We start from the raw sequence: 21083 nt of genomic DNA on the forward strand, positions 1-21083 counted from the left end.
TACTATACTATACTATACTAAGACTCAACTCGACTCTACTCCTTCTATTCTATTCTATTCTATTCTATTCTATTCTATTCTATTCTACTCTACTCTACTCTATTCTATTCTATTCTATTCTATTCTACAGTTTTCTACACCATTCTATTCTATACTATACTATACTACTCTACTCTACTCCTATTCTATACTACAATATTCCATACTATACTAGTCTATACTATACTATACTATACTAGTCTATACTATACTAGTCTATACTAGTCTATACTTGTCTATACTCGTCTATGCTATGCTATGCTATGCTATGCTATGCTATGCTATACTATACTATACACTATAGAGAATTTCCAGCTGCCGGCAGAGTTTTTGGTAAGCAGTCACCCTGAGAAATGACTCTGGACCTTTCCTGGAGGCCTAGCCAAGGCGTGGGAGGGTGAGCAGGTGGACAGGCTATTTTACTCCCTAGCTAACCCCCAAGTCATGGCCTCCCCAGCACCAAGCATGCAGCATTGGGGGAACAGAAAGGTAATTCAGTAAGAAAACTCTTTAGGAGTTTAGAGGGCAAAATGGATCCCACAAGCCGTAAATAGTATTAGAATGCTTCTCCGAGAAGCTACTCTGCTGGCCCACTGGAGTCCTATAGGATTGTAAAATGATACCATGTCACAGATGGAAGAAAATTTTAGAGGTTATGTAAGTTTGTGGTTTTAAAACTTGAAGATTGTTTTTACTATGGAAACCTTCTTCAAACACAATCTTGCATGGAAACCCCATACACTGACCAGCAACTAGAAGAGTCTGTCACCTCCACCCCAACTCCAGATACTGCTGGTGTAGGGGAACAAGCTGGGCCACCACCTTCCTGTGGCTTGCCTCTCTGCTGTCACTCAATGTCAGCATTGGAAGTAGAAAGGAGTCATATGGCCTTCCAATATGGCAGTTCCATTGAAGAAAGATGCCATGTCAGCTCCTTAAGGTGGGCAACTCATAGCGGCAGTAGGAACTTGAAGCTCACATACCTCCATCTGGGATTCACGTACCTTAAGTGAAGTGACTTTGTCTGCATGGTCCTTCCTGCTGATCAGCCCTTCTGGCCAGTAGCTCCTTGGCAGGTTGGCCTGGCCTGAATGGCCACACATAGTGCAGGAAAAATCACACCTGTTGTCCATGTAGGTTCACCAGTTGTAACAAACGCATGACTGATACATCAAGTATTTATTTTATATCCATTTTGTCATGTGCATAAAAGGCTTGCTATAGTAGAACTCTTCTGTTAAGGCACCTGGGCGGCTCAGTTGGTTAAGTGTCTGGCTTCAGCTCAGGTCATGATCTCACAGTTTGTGAGTTTGAGCCCTGCTTCAGGCTCTGCACTGATGGTGCAGAGACTGCTTGGGATTCTCTCTCTCTCTCTCTCTCTCTCTCTCTCTCTCTCTCTCTCTGTTCCTCCCTTGCTCATGTTCTCTCCCTCTCTCTCAAAATAAGTAAATAAACTTAAAAAATAGAATTCTTCTCTTTTCACCAAGGCTTAGAGAGGGAACTTGCCCTGCTGTAGATGAGGTCTCTAGCAAGTAGCAAATTCAAGCTACAAATCAGGGTGCCGCCTCAGCTTTTTTCTCTTCCTCTGTCTTATGTCTGTATCTCCACCACTTCCCCCATCCTACTCCTAACACCTGTGTCAGTCCTCTGTCTTTCAACACGTTATTTCAATAATATTTATTGAGCACCAATTGTATTCCTGGCACTGCTCCATGTACTAGGGATAAAACAATGAACAAGGCACACAGGGACCCTCCGACATAGAGTTAAAGTAAACAAACAAATAATGAAGTTACATCCGATGATAATTGCATGAATGAAATAAATAGGATGCTGGGATAGAGAATAACTGACGTCCCTCATCTAATTTTGGGGCTATAGACTATCGAACTCCTGATATGCTCCTGACAACTGGAGAATTTGGCCCTGGTTACTCCTCCTTCCAACCTCTGAAAAGCGATGCCCAGGCCCAAAAGAGGCCTTTGGTCCAACCGCCCACCCAGCTGTGTAAAATAGGACAGAAGAGAGTGGCAGACCTGCCCAGAGGAAGTGCCAAGGGGAAACAGGAAGTGCCTAGCAGCTAAAGAAGCCCAAGAGACAGGAAGCAAAGGAAGCGCAGATCCCATGGATCTTCAAGTCTTCAGCTAGTAAAGGGATGACTCTCAAATCCTCCGAGTCCTAATCAAACACATCAGGAAAATGGTAAAAGAGATGGGCATAAGGGCATACTCATGAGCCTCTCTTCATTTATGAACTAAGGGGGAATTGCAATGAAGCTGTGTGAAAAGTTCCCCCTCTCCTCCACCCTGAGGGAACATGTGACTCTAATAGTAGAAGTTCAGGCACTCTAGCTAACCTTCGCCAGCTAGGAGAAAATGGAAAACTTAAATAGAAAAAACAGTAATCAGATAATTTCTTCACCTTAGCCCAAGACAGCACCAACTATGAGTTGTCAGTCAGGCAGTTGCCATTTTTCAGAGAAATTTGCAGAAGGCTGGGATCTCTATCAGAAATATTTGCTGGTGGAGAGAGGACAGAGAATGCAAATATACTGGGGGCATGAAAATGTTCATATTACAACTCAGAGGCTCAAAGAAACAATCCTTTATTTTCTCTATAAGTTCATCTGCTACTTCTCATGAGTCCCCACCCAGCTGGGCAGTTGAGGCAACCAAGACTGGCCATCAACAATAGTTCAGACTTTTCCAATTTAAACGGCCTCCTTTCAATGTAAACATTCAGTCAGTTTATTCAAAGTTCAGTTCCCTGTAAGGCTGGTCTTAACAGTTCAGATTTTCTCCCGTTTGCCCTGCTACTTTCTAATATGGCGGCTAAGTGGTGGCAGGAAAGGTAAGGTTTTTAGGACTTTTAAGAGACGAGGAAAGGCATCTCTGAACCTCCCTACTGGAAAGCTCCCCAGCCAGATTTTTTGTCTGGCTTCTGCCTTCCCCTTCAAGGACATCCAGGCCCATCTGCTGTCCATTCCATGCTGGAGGTGAAGACAGCTGGGGAGGGCTAATCTCTGGTTTTCCCACTGACCCACTCATCTGATGTCTTCTCCAGGCTGGTGCAGGGGAAGTCTGTGAAACAGTCTCCTAACAAAGTCTTAAACTGTGTTTCTCTCAGCTTACACAGCAGGGCCCCATCACCCCCAACTCTGGGGTTGTGATTGTAAGGGTTTATTAGGATTGGAGCTTGGTCTCCTGCCTCCCCTATAACCCTTTAACAGTTAGCCTGCTATCAGTCTTCCCTGCCATTTTGGAAATGGTCAAGAGCAGCGTTTCTCCAAGAGGTCGGAAGCTTCCCTACCATATACCCAGGGAAACATGCCATGAGCCTTGAGGTTTGGGGCTGCCCATACCTATCTGGGTATTTCTGGTAGCCTCGTGGGATACCAGTGTTTGAGCGAGATCCTTGATACTTGACTCAGTCTTTTTCCTTCTCATTTATTTCCTGCACCCACAATGCCAGGCCCAGGTAGAATGGGTTTAAGCCCTCCCTTCCTGTTTATCATATCTTCCCCTCATCCCCCGCTCGAACAGCAAGCTCCAAGGCCTAGTTGTTACTGGATGAAGTCTGTCTCTTCCATAATTATGGAAAATGTTCAGGATATGAGCCCTTCAGTCTTGGTTTCTGGTATGTTAAAGAATTTTGAAAGTCATCTCCCTTTATACAAAGTCTGTTTTTCAAAACTATTGTTTTGCTGCAAAATCCTATTTTGAATGTCAGAAACTTCTTTCTCTTTGCATCCTGACAGGGCAAGCCTGACTCTTACCCAACATCTCCTTAGGGAAACAAATAGCTCAAACAGTGGAAGGAGAACTGGGAGGATTTTCTGCCCACAAAAATGCAAAAAGGTAAAAGAACATTAGTAGTTAACAAAAACAACACCCCCCCCCCCACACACACACAAAACCTTTCCTCATTTCATAAATCTAGTAGCAGGACTCAATCAAATGCTTCCCTCAGTCTAATCTGCTCCTATTCTCAGAAGAGAAACACAAATACTTCAGTGGATAAGAATGGGCCTACCAGAAATCCAAAGCCTAATCTGCCTCATGTCTCCACTGAACATTTACTCACCCCTGTTTCCTACTCTCAAACTATCAGGTGAAGGACTGCAGCCATCCTATGACTCCACAGAGAGGATGAACCTTGCTGACTCTGACAGGAGCTTGAGGGACAAGTTGGTGTCTTTTTTTTTAATGTTTATTTATTTTTGAGAGAGAGAGACAGCATGAGCAAGGGAGGGTCAGAGAGAGAGGGATACACAGAATCTGAAGACAGGCTCCAGGCTCTGAGCTAGCTGTCAGCACAGAGCCCAATGTGGGGCTCGAACCCACGAACTGTGAGATCATGACCTGAGCCGAAGTTGGCCGCTCAACCAACTGAGCCACCCAGGCGCCCCTGTGTCTTTTTGATGTCAGAAAAAGGGAGAGAAGGACAGATGGATGAGGCTGGGCTTAATAGTTTTACAAAGTAACCAACTTCTGGCTGATCTCTTTTGCCAATTGATGGAAAAGTTTCCAGACTACTCTGAGAGACTCTGTAAAGAAAGAAAACAACTGCATGTCTTCCTCAGTGCCATCTATAGGAGGACACAGTAGGAAAAGTCAGGGAAAACCAAAGAGAAAGAGTACCAATGTTGGCATGGGGATGGCTTGCATTCACTAGCTTCTCCAGGAACTGCTTTAAAGAGACAGAACTATTGTTATATTTGATGATGCCCTGATTCGTGCAGCAACTTGATTCTCAAAGCACTATGACATCTAGCATCTCCTTGTACCCTCTCAAAGCTATGTGAGGTGGGGACAATGAGCAGCACACCCATTGCTTTTGACAGATGACATCAGCCCCTGGGACACCAAGAGGTTGGGATGGTCAAAGTTATTTGCTTCCAATCAACCCCCTTGAGCTCCAAGGTAGATTCCTTCACTTGTATCACAAAGAGATGTTGGGCAGAAATCTTCATAAAAAGGAAGGAAGGAAGTTGAGTGGTGCTAGTGAACAGCTGAGACTGTGGGTGCTCATAAAGTCATGCTAGACTCAGAAATGGGAAACCTGGCTTCTGATTCTGGCTCAGCCACTGAGTGGCCACGTGGCTTTGGGGAAGCCCATAAAACAGGTATATCAATCAATCAGTCATCATCATCCTACTCTACTCACTTCACAGGATGGTTGAAACCATCAAAAATAAGCTGTACCTATGCAGATGTATGTAGGCATTTATGGGGGAACATGTCATAACACAATCATAGCCTTTGGAGATGGTGCTACTCAGTACTGTAACTACAGTGTGCCCAGGCTCCTGCTTTTTCCAAACTCATTTTGGACATCAATCCCGGCATCTCTGTTTCCTTATCTTAGGAAAGAAAGGGAGGAAAATTGTGTGCAATCCGGAAGACACAGACTAGTCCTTTCATTCCTGCTTACTGATGGCTGGGAGAAGGAAAACGGCATGAATATGGTAAAGGGTGACCGGGAGCTGTAAGGGTTCTAGGTCTATACATTAGAGGAACACTTTGCAAAGCACCTTTTTACATACTTTTCTCTTTTGGTCCTCACAGCAACCAAGTAAGTAGGTAAGCAGGACAAATAATATTATCTGAGTGCAGGACTGAACAATGATGTGACCATAGCCACATGGTCCTGAACACAAGCCTCCTAAGCACCTCATAATATCCTCCTTCACTGATACTAGATTTGGGGCTGAAACTTTCAGCACTTGAAACAAAAATTTCGAGCAACTTGAACCGAGGCATTTTTCCCCCCTGAAATTCAGCAATAGTCAACATCCTTGAATATCTAATACTTAGAGAGTGTTGTATCAACTTACAGATCTATTTTGAGTACCTGTTAGGGGCTCCACTTTGTGTTGGACCCAAAAGCAATGTTGAATTAAAGTGGCAGGTGACTTCCAAGGTGCATGAAACTATTAGTAGAGGCAATGGCATGAACTAGCAATGAATGAGCCAGGACAGAAAGAAAACCAACACAGGGTGTGGCATACACGAACCCAAAGGAACACGTTGACATAGCAAATGGTTGAATCATCTAATTAAATGAAATTAATGGAAAACATACAATTAAGTGCTAGGTTTTTTTGGTTCAGGACATAAAGAATTCAGGGTTTAAGGGTGCCTGGCTGGCTCGGTAAAGCATGCGACTCTTGGTCTCAGAGTTGTGAGTTCAAGCCCCATGTTGGGTGTACAGCTTACTTAAAATCTTAGGGAAAAATAGAATGTAGGGTTTGGGTAGAAAATAGGTCAATGAAAGTGATTATTGTCAGGAGAAGTGTGATGGATAAGGAGAAATTTTACTGGGTTTTAATGGATCAGTAAAGATTTTGTATTCCGGGGAAAAAGTGAAGATCTGCCAGTTTAAGAAGAAAAAAGAAGGAAGTCTCAGACAGAGAAATATACAAGGGATGAGCACAGTGGAATGCTGGTAAGGTTCAACACCCTTCTTTTGGGAAAAGGAACAAATGATTATTTGTGGCATTTACCAATTTCCATGGTATAAATACTCCAAACATGGCTGATTCTCAGCTACTAGTGTGACATTACTGAATGCAGAGTTGGGAAGAGATGTGCATCAGCTCCCTGTCATAGAGCATGTCCACATACAACATAAATAATCTCAAAAGCACAGAAAATATTCAAATAATTAGGAAGTTATGAGTTTTAAGAATTTGTTAAATTTTTAAACATAATTTATTTAAGCTTGTATACTTTACTTTTTAATAATGGCTGTGTTTAACTGGCTCAAAAACTCCCTGAAAATTTCACACCAGCTCTTATGAGCCAGTACCAGACAGTTCCAGCATACTGTTGCAGGTAGATAAAACAAAGAAATCAGCCCCATGGGAATGGCTCGTGTCGGAGCTTAGAGAAAAAGAAAATTTGTTTCTGGGAACTAGATTATAAAGACTGAGAAAGACACAGGATGAAGTCTAGACTGAATGTAGTAGGACATAGGGAGGCACTGAGGATATTCAAGCAAGGGAGCAGCTGCCATGATGTTTGAGGAAGTCTGAGAAGTATGGACAAGAAAGAAGGATGTGGGAAGAGATTGGTATTGGGGTGTTCAACTCACAGACCATGAAAGTAAAGGGAGGTGGAAGTAAGGGCAGCAAATCAAACAAAGATGAGAAGACTAATGTGAGAGAAATTTTGAGGTAAATCCAAGTACAGCTTGGTGTCTGGATTTGGGTTATCCCAAAGGGCTGAAAACGCTTGAGGTAGGTCTGGATGATTGAGAAGAGTTAAAGTTGGGAGAACAGCTCTCCTGAGCATACTGGGAAGGAAGGCAATTTCTTGCATCTCTGAGATAGAAGACACATCAGGGGGAGTGTGGTGGTAGAAATGTCCTATGGACAACTGTAAGGAGATATGGGACTGGAGCTTGGGGAAGAGGAGTGTGCTAGAAAATGCCAACTTAGGAGTCTTAGTCCAGAGATGGCAGAAGAAGCCTTGAGATGGATGAGCTCTCTGGAGAAATACATACAGAAAAGAAGGCTTGAGTGTTGGTGCAAGCTGTCATTTGGAAGGGAAGGGAAGGAGGAAGAAGAGCCACAGAAGATTCCAGATATGAAATCAGTGGAGAGTAGGAGAACCAGAGAAGAAGATCAGAGATGCCAGAACGGGGCAGTTTCCAACAGGGAAGCGTGTATCAAATGTATTAGGGATGTTGAGTAAGGTAAAACAGAGAAAAATAAGCTCTCAGAAAGAAAAGAAAACAATAATGAAATTTAATTCCATCTCATCAAGAGAATAAATTCCTCTATTTCAGGCGGAAGCTGTTCTCTTGGCTTGGTCATCTGGACCATGCCCCAATCTGGCACCTCACATTGCTTTTGTAGACACAGGTTCTTTATTTCCAAGATGGAGGATCCCAGTCAGCCAAGTGTAAATGTGTATTAGGAAATCTCACTGTGCTAAACGAGTTCTAAAAATAACGGATAACTTCCCAGTAGTCAACAACAATGAAAGAGCTGAGATGATAGAAGTTCAAACTTTAATAAGCAACTGAAGGTGGGAGCACAGCACATGCAGCCTTTGGAGACATTTTTCTCTCCTAGAGAAATGAAATTGCAATTTGTGAAGTAATCTGATGGCTGCATCGAATCTAGTTGCTTCCTTTGAGAAGATTCTCCATGAAACTAAAGACCCAAATCATGTCTCTAGAGAGGAAATCGGTTTTAAATGTCCAAAAATAATAAAGTATAAATACAGTCTTCTTACAGGAATGTGCTGTATATGTCCATTGCTTGTTGTGAGTGCCAGAGATATCCACATTCAGCCTGTAGGGACTGCTACGTCAATAATGAGCACTCTTAAAAATGCAAAAGCCAATTTAATAGCATTTTCGTTGTTCTTATTTTGGATGATGGCTACTGAGAGAGAAAACAGATCTCAGCCCAAGTGGAGAGAAAGATAACATCCCACATATTGTGTTGAATTTAACATATTTAACAGCAATAACAAAAACAAAGCTTATGCTACAAGTTTATTCCCCAAATGTAGTAATTCCAGCAATTCTTTTGCTTCTGAAAGGGCTGAAAATAATAAGCAAGACTATTTACCTCCTCATTTGTTCTACAATATGCCTCAGCATTTGCCCTTTGGTGTTGTCTTATTTATTTGTTCTCTCTCTTCCTTCTAACCCCTTAAACGGGTAGCCTGTGTTGCCATATTTCTTTTCATTTTTGTACTTGAATGATAAAAATCTTTCTTAACTTTTTATGATATATATTAAAACCTCCCACTTATGACTACAGCAGTCTTTAATTAGGGGAAGATTATTTTCTGATTTCCATCTCCTTAGCTACATGGAGTTGTGCTGTAACCAGAACAACAGGAGAAATGAATAAAAATGACAAAATTGTTTGTTGGCAGGGCTTTGAGGAAGCAGGCACACTAAACTTTGCTGGTGGCACCATAAAACTGAAAAAAAAATAAGTCTTTAGGAGCAATTTTGCAATAAGTGACAAGTCATAAAAATTATTCTACTCTTTGACCTGGTGGAGTCTCTTGGGGAAAAATGTCCCCAGGAACAACTCCAAGGAAACAAACACATGTGTAAAAAGATGTTTCGAGTCCTGCCGTATATTAAAACGAATAATTGGAAACAGCCCAAGTACCCAACTGTGAGGAAATGGTTTAGGCAGACTGTGTTCTATTAATATAATGGGATTGTAAATGGTCACCAGGAAGGACAATTATAGAGATGATTATGAAATCTGGGAAGTATCATGCAAAAGCATTCTAAGTGGGAAAGAGGAGACACAGACCAGTGCACAGAGTAAAAGGTGAATTTGCATGCTTCTATAGGAGGGTGTATGAGGTAAATAACCAGTGATGTAGGGGTTCAGCTACTGGAGCCTTTATTTCACCTTGCCTTTTAGATGGGTCTGTTTGACCTCATTGCTCAGGGTACTAAATCCTGGAGTTCTCACCCTGAAGGTGGCATAGTCTCCTCCCAGGGGAGAGGCAATATGAGAAGATGGGAAAAAGGAAGAGGCACATGTAGTTTATAAACAGTGAGTGTTTCGTTTCATTGTTTTTGTGGTGGGGGGAGGGGATCATGTTTAATTTGAACCTCAAGTAATATTTTTAAAGGGTGTGAGCTTTGCGTGTTTGCCAAAAACAAAAGCAGGGCTTAAAAATATCGAGAAATACTAAGTTCCCTTGGGCAATTTGTTGTAGCTGTTTACTTCACCTATTTAATGATGGCGCTCGAATTGGATCTCCAGCTAGTCCACTGAAAGTGGCCATATTGAAGAAGTCTGTCACACAAAGTAACTGCCTGTCTAGCAGTTTGCCAAGGAATAGAGTTTATACAAGATAAACAGGCTGATGGTCTGTCACAGTGGGAAGGCAGCACACTTAAAAGCAAACTTTTAAATGTTCAAAGGTGAATTCTATAAAGGGAAGTAGACTAAATGGAGGAGGACCTAACAAACAGTCTCTTTGAGGATATGATTGAAAAAGTCATGTTATTTTGTTATACCTTTAAATAGAACTTATGCCATGTCAGTGGATGGTAGGCCTTCCTTATACGAGAGCTCAGGGACCCAGTCCACCACTCACTCAGTCTTGCTTCAGGTAAGCGCCATCTATCTCAAGCATCACCACCACCGTCTCCAATGGCTTCTTAACCCACCCTCCCCAGTCTAAATGAAGCTCACACTGGATTCTTCCCCCCCCCCCCATTTAAGCAGTGGCGGACCACCATAAACAGTAAATGTTTAACAATCAGTGCTCTAGGGTGAAGAGTCCTGATGTACAGCCTTAGCCAATTGCCATGGTGTAAATACTCCTACCGTGGCCAACTTCCCACTACCAACAGGACATCACTGAATGCAGAGCTGAGAAGTGACAGTCACCAGCATGTCACTAGGTAATATTTAGACCACACAGATTCAATGGATATAAATAACCTGAAGAGCATAGACAATAATAAAATATAATAAAATAACTAAGAAGTGAAGCATTTGGAATATTTATTATCTTTGATTTTAATAAAATGTATTTAATGGTAAGCTTACAAAAGCTACTTTTTTATTTTAATAATAGCTCACAACATTCCCCCAAAATCAACAATTGGCTCTTGCAAGCCAGCTCTAGCACACTCCCTAGCACACCAACCCCTGTCTCCACTGAAATTTGAACTCCTGTGCTGTTGGGTTTGTCACTTGACACTGGCCTTCTTGCAGCTTTTTCCTGCCATGGTTCTAAACTTTATTTATTTTGAGAGAGAGAAGGAGAGAGAAAAAGAGAGAGAGACAGAGAGAGAGAGGAAGACAGAATCCCAAGCAGGCTTGGCGCTGTCAACGCAGAGCCCAATGCAGGGCTTAATCACGACTTGAGCAGAAACCTGGATAAGAGTTGGACCCTTAACCAAATGAGCCACCCAGGAGCCCCACTCCTGCCAAGGTTCTAGAGCAACATGTGGTTGGGGCTTTCCTTTGACACTTCCCACATGCCTTCCCATCTCTTGGCTTGGTTCCATGTCTTTCCCCAACTCCATTTGCATATTAGTATGCCCCAGGTTTTCATTCTTGATCTGTGGCCCTTCTTATCTTCCCTAATGATCTCTTTCATCACCAGCACATTAACAACTCCAAAATGATTCCAGCATTTGTGGCTTTTTGCAATCTTGACGTTCCTCTTCATTTCAACAGAACCTTGGGCAGCTCCACCTGGACCCTTACCTTTGTGCCTTCTTTCTTACCTCTTCATCCAAATTTGATATTTTTCCTGCCTTCCTTATCTAATCTATAGCAAAGAGCATTCCCACTCATTCATTAATTCATTTACAAACACTAATTGAGTATTTTTTATGGCCAGGCACGGTTTTAGACTACAGAAATATGATAGAGAACAATATTGGCAGAGTCCTTAAGAAGCTCACTTTCTAGCGGGTGACACAGTCCGCAAAACAAACAAACAAACAAACAAACAAACAAAAGCCTGATATATTTTATCATATGAGATAATAATAAATGCAATGAAGTCATTTTAATATCATCCTCAGTTCCTTTTTTCTTTACTCTCCACATTGAATTGGATACAAGGATCGATTCCTTTACTGCCTAAAAAGCCCTTGAATAGAAGCTTTCCCCTCTTTCCAAACTGACTTGGCCTTAATTTGGTCATTATCACCTCCGACTTCCAGTCTCTGGCCTGGCCTCTCTGTTACAGGTTTTTGCCTGATCCAACCTCCATGCATTCTCTGGAGCTTTCCAAAACACCCATCTCAACATGCCCCTCCCCTTTTTAAATACCTGGGGGTAAGGGGAATTTAATAACTGTAGGATAAATTCCTTGGCATGCTATACAAAGAAACTAATTTTGTTAGTTATTTACTATGTGTGAAATGATCGGTGAGCACACACACATGCACACACACAGTTTATTTATTTCTATATCCTAAATAGCTACAGAAAAGATTTGGTTACTTCTCCAACTTGGTGAATTCATATTATTTTTCACTTTCACAGTCCGGCCCTATCTTTTCTCTCCTGCCTCACCCACACACCTGACACATGGCTTCACTGACCTAACTTTCCCATTGGAAGTTTTTTTCACTCATATGAGCCTTTGCCCACCTTGTCCCCTCTTCCAGGGATACATTTGCTTCACTTCCTCTACCCAGTGAGACACTAGTTTGTGCCCCCTTCTCCAGCAAGACTTCCTCCCTTTGACCCTCACCACCATCCTTTGCTGCAGGCAATCTCCCCCTTCTCTGCACATCCACAGCCTTATGCTCATAACACAGCTTTGTTTAGAACCTACTGTCAATGAGGCTCTTTTCCAAACACTGGGGATAAGGTGATGAATAAAAATAAATCCTTGCATTCATAAGGTTGGTGTTCTAGTGGGAAGAAATGCAACATAAACAAATAAAGAATTCCAAATAGAAATGCACACCATAAAATGAAGCAGTGGGTAAAGAGCTGGGGGGATGTAAGGAGTTCCAGGTTTCGTCAGGGAATCTCCCTCCTGTTCCCAGGGGGGCAATCACAGCACATACCATCAAATATTAGAGCTGGTGTCTGAGTCTACACTCATCTCCCCCATTAGTCAGTGAAGGTAGGAATCATGTCTTATTTCTCTTTGTCCCATATCAGTTAGCATATATGCAGTAAGTAAGAAGGAAAGGAAGGAAGGAAGGAAGGAAGGAAGGAAGGAAGGAAGGAAGGAAGGAAGAAAGAAAGAAAGAAAGAAAGAAAGAAAGAAAGAAAGAAAGAAAGAAAGAAAGAGGGAGGGAAGGAAGGAAGGAAGGAAGGAAGGAAGGAAAGAGAGAGAGAGAGAGAATGAGAGAGAGGGGGAGGGAGGGAGGAAAAAGTAGCCTTTTATAGACAATTTGATTGGGTACAGAATCCAATCAATTATCAACTGTTCAAACTCAAAAAAAAATCTTAGTAGAAAATCCTGGAACAATAATTTGCCTCATTTCAAGCTATTCATATCAAAGCCACCTGACTGGCTTTTCCCATCCCCCTCTCCCCACACCCCCAACCACCACGGTCATTGTACCACATCCAGCCATTTGACAAGGAGAGTAAAATTGCATCAGAATTCCCAATTTTGAAAGCACAAAGATTATTTCTGTCTTGGAAGCAGCTCAGTCCCAAGAGTATCAATGCCAGCATCCTTTCTAAAGTTAATCTATTTCTCCATCTGTACCATTCATGAATCTACCCATTTGAACTCACAGGAAAGGGAAGTAGCTGCATGAACTCCAGAGCTATAGGAGACAGTAAACTGGTGACTCCCTTTGAGGAAAATGCACAGAGCAACACCAAAAAGAGAGCTAATGGTGAGACATCAGATATGTTCTTCATGCTCCCACAGGCAGCATGCAGCCAATGGAGGGAGTACTGAGAATTTTCACCCTTCTACCTTGAAAGTAGAAGAATCACTTGGTGGATCACAGGCATGATCACATTTCACATTATTTAGAGCTCCCTAATTAACATTACTTTTTGTTTGGGTAGGGAAATTGTACATATTCTCTTATTGCTAGTGCAAGTTTAAGAAGTACAAGAAGAAATAGTATTTCAGGCCCTAATTCTGTGGTTTTAACTCTACTACCTTAGGTCTTATATGCTTGCTCTCAGTGTATTCAGATTTGCAATGTGTGTTTGCATATAAATTTTTCTACAGCCTAATTGAAAGAATTTGAGATAGTTTATAAAATCATTTAAAATATAATAAGATTGTATGACTTAAAAATAGAATACAATTTTTGCAGATGATCTTGACTTGAAATGAGATCAACTTACTGCACTAGATCTTTCTCACTGAGATTTGCTAAAGCATAATTAGAACCTTCTGTATAGGTGCATAAGGTTCCAAAGAAAATAATGTTGCTAACAGAAGCCCAGGGCAATATCTCTAGAAATGGGGAAGATTATATTCCACATTTCAGGCATATATTTGCACAATAAATGAAAGGGAATCATTTTCTGCATGGTGAGCAGTTGTGAAGTTCTAAATGCTTTAGTTTTTAAACCTTGTTATGATGGGCAAAGGAGGTGGGGCAGAGGACCAAGGGGTTAGAACATTCTCTAAAAAAGAAAATTACTACATTTTTATTTCATAATGCCCTGTAGACAGATTGGAAGAAGGAGGAGGTGGGGAGTAGTTGGAAAAAAGGAGAAACAATAGGGGGAACCAAGACACTGGAGCATTAAATATGGCAACACCAAGGGGCGCCTGGGTGGCTCAGTCGGTTAAGCGTCCAACTTCGGCTCAGGTTTGTGGGTTCGAGCCCCACCTCGGACTCTGTGCTGACAGCTCAGAGCCTAGAGCCTGCTTCAGATTCTGTGTCTCCTTCTCTCTCTGACCCTGTTCTGCTCATGCTATCTTTCTCTCTCTGACAAATAAATAAAACATTAAAAATTTTTTTTAATAATAAAATAAATAAATAAATAAATAAAACATGGCAACACCAAAACATTGAGAACCATGAATTTACACGGATGTGAACTGGGAAGGCAAGATACGGGGTAGGAGTTAAGAGCATGGGTCTGGTCCACCCTGGCCTGGGTTCTCATACCAGCTCTGCTGTTTACTAGGTATGTGACCTTGGGCAAGGTCACTTAGCTTCTTTGAATCCAAGTGTACAAGGTGTTTATTATTCTTAGCTCCCTTGTTGAAGCCAGGAGCCAAACTAGAAGACCTCTTAAGAAAATTCCCCTTCCGTTTTCAGAAGCACAGTGCAATGAAGAAGTGTTTGAGAAGCTGGTGGAGAGGCACCATCCAACTAGAGCAGACCTTGGAGAAGTTTCCTTCCATTTTTCCTCGTTGGGTCTTTGATGAATTAAGCTCAGAGTTTGACCTCCGGGGTCCTACCTAAATTCTTCATAAGCATGTCTTTAACCTAAACAGCCCATCACTGAAAAGATTAGTGATAAGACTTTGTACATATCTTTGGAATATCTGCTTTTCCCTCCTTAGTGGTTTATAAGCCTACCATCCTAAATTTATAGTACTGTATTTGTTCTTATAAAAAACAGAGGAAAATGGCCTTAAAATGTGACCTTTCAGACTTCCTTCAATATGTGCCAGCACCACTGGAGCCAATGGCCTTCACCCACCTTTGCCTTTTTTTCTTCTAATTTTCTACAAATTATTTTCAAACTTAGTAAAGATTTCTTTCACATACAAACTCTCTAGACCCACATGAAAACTTGAAAACAAGTAAATGCATTATAGCTAGGAACAATTAAGCACATTTTATTTTATCTCCTGGAAAAGGAGTCTAAAATACCTTAATTCTAATAGTAGGACTTTGTACCCAGAGCTGTTAAGGGATTATGGGGAAAATCCACCATTACATGCACCCTGGGGGCTCCAGAAGTCCAGAAAGAACAGCATGCAAGAGCAGAGCTGTATCTCCTTGGACAATGTGGTTGGGGGTTTTGGGTAAAATGCCTCGAACAACAAACACACAGACTTTGATGGATTAACAGCAGGACTGAGAACAAGACCCAGTGAGAGGACATAGCTAGGTGGCCACCACACACATTCTCTGTGGATTTCTTGTCCATTAGGCCCTGTGCTCAGCTCTCTGAGACCCCTGGTCACAAGTCCTTCTTCCTCAACCTGCCTCCATTTCATGAGTTCTTCACATGGTTACTCACCAGTGCTCCAAAAGTCCTTTGGGAATTCCAGACTCAGAAAATATGGATTTCCACTTTATTTAAAAATCTTCTAATGGTTCTTAAATTCTTTTAGATTTTATGTTTCTCTCCATCTAGAAAGAATATAGCAGAGGCTCAGTTAACTTTTGCTGATGAAGGTGATAATCAAGTACTTGAAGTCAGAACATATGAACTCAGCCAATATTTATTCAGCATGTACTGATCTGGTCACTGAACTTATGGTAGTGAACAAAACAGACAATGTCCAAACCCTAATGGGACTTGAAGTTTAGTAGGAAGAACAGGTGCCAAATTAGAATACAGCAATGAATATAAAAGTACACGCTGTGATAAGTGTCCTGAAGGAATAGTACTGGTTGCTATGAGAGAATATAATGGGGGCTTTAATTAGATGGGGAGGGGATCAAATTGCATTGATAAGGGGGCCCTAGCCAGGAGCTGGTTTAGGGGAAAGACTGGGGAGTCCAACACCCAATAAAAGGTGGAAACAGAGTGAGAAGAAGCTGGGAGGTAAAAAGGGTCAGGTCACACAGGGTCTTGAGGACATGTGAAAGACTTAAATTCTGAGCAGGTGCACTGGGAAGCCATTGAAGGGTTTGGGACAGGGCTGCAAAGTTCTTTGGTTTCTACTCAGAGAAGATCACTCTGTCTGCAAGAGAGAAAGCTACAGATGATCCCAGTCACAAATAGTCCTGGGGAGACAGAGAGGAAGCTAATGGATAGTCCAAGTGAGAACCACTGGTGCTGGAGCCGGGATGGGGCAGTGGAGATGGAGAGAAGTGGATGGACTGCAGATGTGACTTAGAAGTTTGTAGTAAAGGAGAGAGAGTTGCAGGGGCAACTGAGTGAATGGTGGCTCCCCTTCCAGAAGGGGTGTACAGTCAAGAAGCAGGTTTGAGGGGGAGCTCAGGAACTTCACTTGTAAGCATTGAGGTTGAAGAACTCACAAGGTTTCCAAGGAAATCTGGTAAGGAGGTGGTCAAATGTGAGTATCCTGGGGCTCAGAGGAGAGGTTAAGGCTGCCTAGTTGGGGTCCACATCCACTAGACAGGCCTAACGAATGAAAACCACAGGACCCAGAACCTACAGCTGAGGCTGCCCCATCCCATGAGCCCCAGTGTCAGGAAGGCTTAACAGTTACTGTGGCAACATTTTGAAAACGTTGAAAACCAACCACAAATATACTCCAGTTAGTTGCCACGTGGGCATCAAAAGAGTTAAATGCATAGTAAGTATCAAAATTACTTTATTTATCCTCAAGCTTCCCCAATATTATAGTTCATATACTCAAGTCCCAGTATAATAAAATCTGGATTAAGCTGTTGTAGAGCTTAATAGAGCCAAGTCATGATGCCAAGTTTCAGTTAATACATTTTAAATGAAAACACACCAGCAAGATTTAGAACAAGGGTCAGGAATCATAAAATAAATACCACAAAATAATTCTCCATTGTGAAATGATGGGCGTCATGCCCCTGGGAGTCTAAAATCTCTTCTGAATTAAACAGTCTTTTCACTTGAAGACAATTAGCAAACTACTGGCAGGCTTTGTTCTTACCTTTAGAGAGGGGAAGAGAAAAAGAAAATTCAGAAGAGAAGCCACAATCTTGCTGCCTCTATTTCTAAGCTTGGTTCTAGCCATTGTCAAAATACCATTACTCTGGTTCAAGAAAATGACCAATCAACATCTGGGTTAGTTCCTGGGAAAGAAAAGCCTGGTGCTGCAAACCTCTAGAACCGTCTAAATGCTGAATGAGCTCCTATTTCTGGGGATTTCTTTGTTCCCTGAGAGCTACAGGTGGCAAATTAAAACTGCTTCCCACCCATCCCTCTAAAGCCATTCTCATCATGAACCTGCCATGGAACTCAGTTCTCCTCTCAGAGGAGCAATCTCTACTACAAATATTCTTTGCTGTGGTGATAATGAAGGCTGGGTGTTGCTGTCAACTATAGGAGCTGCTGACCTGCACAGGCACTTTGTGTTTGTAGCTAATGCTGGGCAGTGCCAGCCCCTGAAACGTGGAGCTCAGAGTTCTGTGCTGTGACAGGCAAAGACAAGAGCCGGACACCATATTTCAGCTCCAAAATACAGAGTCTGCCCAGACTTGGTGGGAGCTTCCTGGGAAGGCCACGTGTGTTTCTCATAGGGAGACATCCCAGCAGGATGATTCTTCGGGTGCCCCTGTCCCAAACCTTGATGACATTTTGCCTTCCTTCTCTCAGTTCCTCATGCCAACACCCACAGCATGGTGACTAACTAAAATGCTCCCCTCATATTTCCAAATGCTCTTCTTAAGGAGGTGGTACCACTCCCCTGGTGAGAACCACTACTGGGGAAACTTCAGGACAGGAGTTGGAGACCCAGAACTGTGTCTTCTCTCTACCTGAGTCACACCCAGGCTTTGGATAGTAAATAGAAAACTATTTCCAGCCTCTGCTCCCCCAGATTAAACCAGGATGTGTCCCCCATACAGGGTCATCTGGATCTTTTGGTGAAACCCAGGGCTTTCTAAACTGCCTTCCATGCTGCTCTCCCTAGCCAGCTCTGTCCCTGGGGTTTGGCCAGCATTCCTGGGTGGCCTGAGTGGCAGGCCATATTGCTACCTTCCTCTACCACTCATGGCCCTCAATGACAGCACCTGGCACCCAACCCTTATGTCACAATTATTTCCATCCCTCATACAATGGTTGGGGCCCCTGTTCCTTTATATTAGGGCCCAGGAAGAGCCATTATCAATAGATGCTCTGATAGGTTTTTATGCTTCTTGAATGTGAAGATGAGGATACATGAACAGCTTAATTCTGTGACCAGAGAGATAAGAATAATGGCTGGTTGATGTGACTGGTAGCTTAACTATTTGTAACAGATACTCTGCTGCCATTGGGCCAACACAGGAGTAAATGTGGCCACAGATTTGAATTGAATTTTGACAAGACCCTGTTTCCAGACTCTTGTAGGCCAAAAGCAGCAATGCCTACCACAAAATGGAGGTTTTTGTCCTTGAAAAAGATGATGTCAAAGAGAGAAGTGATGAACGGTTTGTGAGCTGTATTTATAGTGCTATTAATACATTGGCCCCAAACCACAAGTGATCCCATGTGGTTGAGGTGAATGAGGAAAGAAGATCCTTTCCGGAGGACTTACACATCCAAGCATTTATGAAATTCAAAGTTACTGATGGGGGAAAAAGAGTGGGGTGATGGCCCAGCATGGATGACTCCCAGATTCACCATCACGCAAAAGGACTGTAGCAGTCTCCAGGCAAAAACATTCATATCGCTTGCCCTAATTAAATCTACTCCGAAGGGGGCCTGTGCAGGGCTATAATGTCTTGTGAGAACTTTGGAAAACCAAGCGACTTGTAGCCACCATGTCTGGCTCAGAGCAAATAAACAACAATCGACATCTTGGCCCAGAATATAAACCTAGACTTTTAGCGGAGTTATTTTCCAAGGGTTGGATCAGTGTTTTTCTTCATTACTATATATATGTATTTCATATTCATGCACGTTGCTACTACTGGCGTCTAGCCAGGTCTAGTCTGCCAAGAGTAGGAAAACTATGAGAAAACCTTTTTTTTTTTTTTAAAAAACATTTCTACACTGACTAGAAACAAAAGGTATAAGGAATCTAGACAGTGGTTGGTGAGAAGAAAAGGAAGAAAAGGGAGATGCATGCTTTGGGGGACAGAGTACAGAAACATTGCAGAGGAAGAATATCTAGCATTCAAAAATAAATCACAGTAGAATGGGGATGAGGGAAAGAGAAGGAACAATCAAGGTGAAGTCTGCATTCCAATACTAGGGTGTAAAAGAATAATGGATCCTTCAACCTATAAACTTGGGGAGTCTATGACAGGTTGGTGCTTTTAATGACTCTTTCCATGGGCATGTTTAAGTTCAAAGGAACACCATGATAAGGGTTTAGATCTAGAATTTCAACAGTTCAGAGCTTTCCACACTCCAAACTCTCTAATCTCTGATCCCACAAAATTTCATCTTGCTGTCTTTCTACGTAGATTCTCTCTCCTGACTCACCTCTGTGAATTGGTGATACTGGGGATAGCCTGGCTGGCTTTGATTTGTCCTCATCTCAAAATCCATATTTTATTTTTGTTTTCAAAACCTATCTTTCATGATCCATCACCCACACCCATTCCACATGCACCAACAGCCCACCCCATGCCCTGTAGCTTTTGAGAAGTGGAACTCAACTTTTCATCTGACATAAGGCTAGGGAATGCCACACACCAGGTTGACATGAGGTTTCAATTACCTGAGCCAAGAGGGGACAACGGAAAGAGGGGAAACAGAAAGGGAACTTGTTAGGCAGAATACAAGTTTGTTTTCATAGATGTAAATGCAAAGTGGTGGTCTATCTAAGTGAACACGGCCAGAGAACACTTAGAAGTTGAGTCTGGAGATCAACGTTTAGGGCTAGGGGTAAAGTTTGAGAATCATTAACAAAAAGGTAAAAGTTGAATCAATGGTGGTGCTCTGTATAGCGATTTTCAGCCCCACCTACAAACTGATCTACATTTTCACTTACCAGTAACGCACTATTACTTCTCATTTCTGTATTCATGATGAATCCCCACCTATGGTCATAACTCCACTCCTTCCCATCTCTTTTACTACCAGTTCTTAACCTTCAGTCTGCAAACATGTTCAAATCTCCCTTATCTTTAAAACCACAAATTAACAAACTAAAAAAAAAAAAAAAATCACCTCTTCTGACCCTGACTCTCCCTCCAGCCACCTGCATTGTTGTTGTTTTCTATTCTTTTGGCTTTCCCAAGAGATAAGAAGGATTGCCTGAAAAAGGGATAGATACTGCCTTTACTTCCCATTTCTCATTAATTGCTCTCTTCCAAGTACTGTCTCCAAATGCAGTGGATTTGTTTCAACATTCATATTGGATACTTCTTCATTTAACATTATGGTTCCTTGTATTTATCTATTCCTTTAGCCTCTATGACTCTTCTTTCCTGGTTCTCTTTATTCTTCTCTGACCTTTTCTCATTAGTTTTCTTCAAGAGCTCTTCTTGCGGTATTTCCCCAAGTTTTAGCCTTGGACCATATCTCCACTCTCTCTGCATGCTCTCCATGGGCGATCTCCATCATAGATTTCTTTTTTTTTTTTAACTTTATTTCCATCATAGATTTCTAATTTAATTCCATTATTATTGAAGAACAAATTCCACATGACTTCATTTCTTTTAAATTATTGAGACTTATTTTATGACTTCACATATGACCTATCTTCAATGAATGTTCCATGTGCAAATTTTTAAAATGAGTATTCTATTGTTTGTCATGGAGCATTTTAAAATAAGTGTCGATTATATCACATTGTTGATATATTGCT

At 41.9% G+C, this 21083-nt stretch overlaps 1 long non-coding RNA gene across 1 annotated transcript in view; it reads right to left on the reverse strand.

Moving 5' to 3' along the window:
* The window catches only part of LOC144232586 (uncharacterized), an 86349-nt gene that overhangs the window by 19120 nt on the left and 46146 nt on the right, over positions 1-21083 (reverse strand). Inside the window, exon 3 of the long non-coding RNA XR_013335463.1 lies at positions 15695-15807. This is a non-coding gene — a long non-coding RNA (uncharacterized LOC144232586). The remainder of the gene's footprint in view (positions 1-15694; positions 15808-21083) is intronic.

This window comes from Crocuta crocuta, unplaced genomic scaffold (assembly GCF_008692635.1).
Source record: "Crocuta crocuta isolate KB4526 unplaced genomic scaffold, BGI_CrCroc_1.0 scaffold84, whole genome shotgun sequence".
NCBI lineage: Eukaryota > Metazoa > Chordata > Mammalia > Carnivora > Hyaenidae > Crocuta > Crocuta crocuta.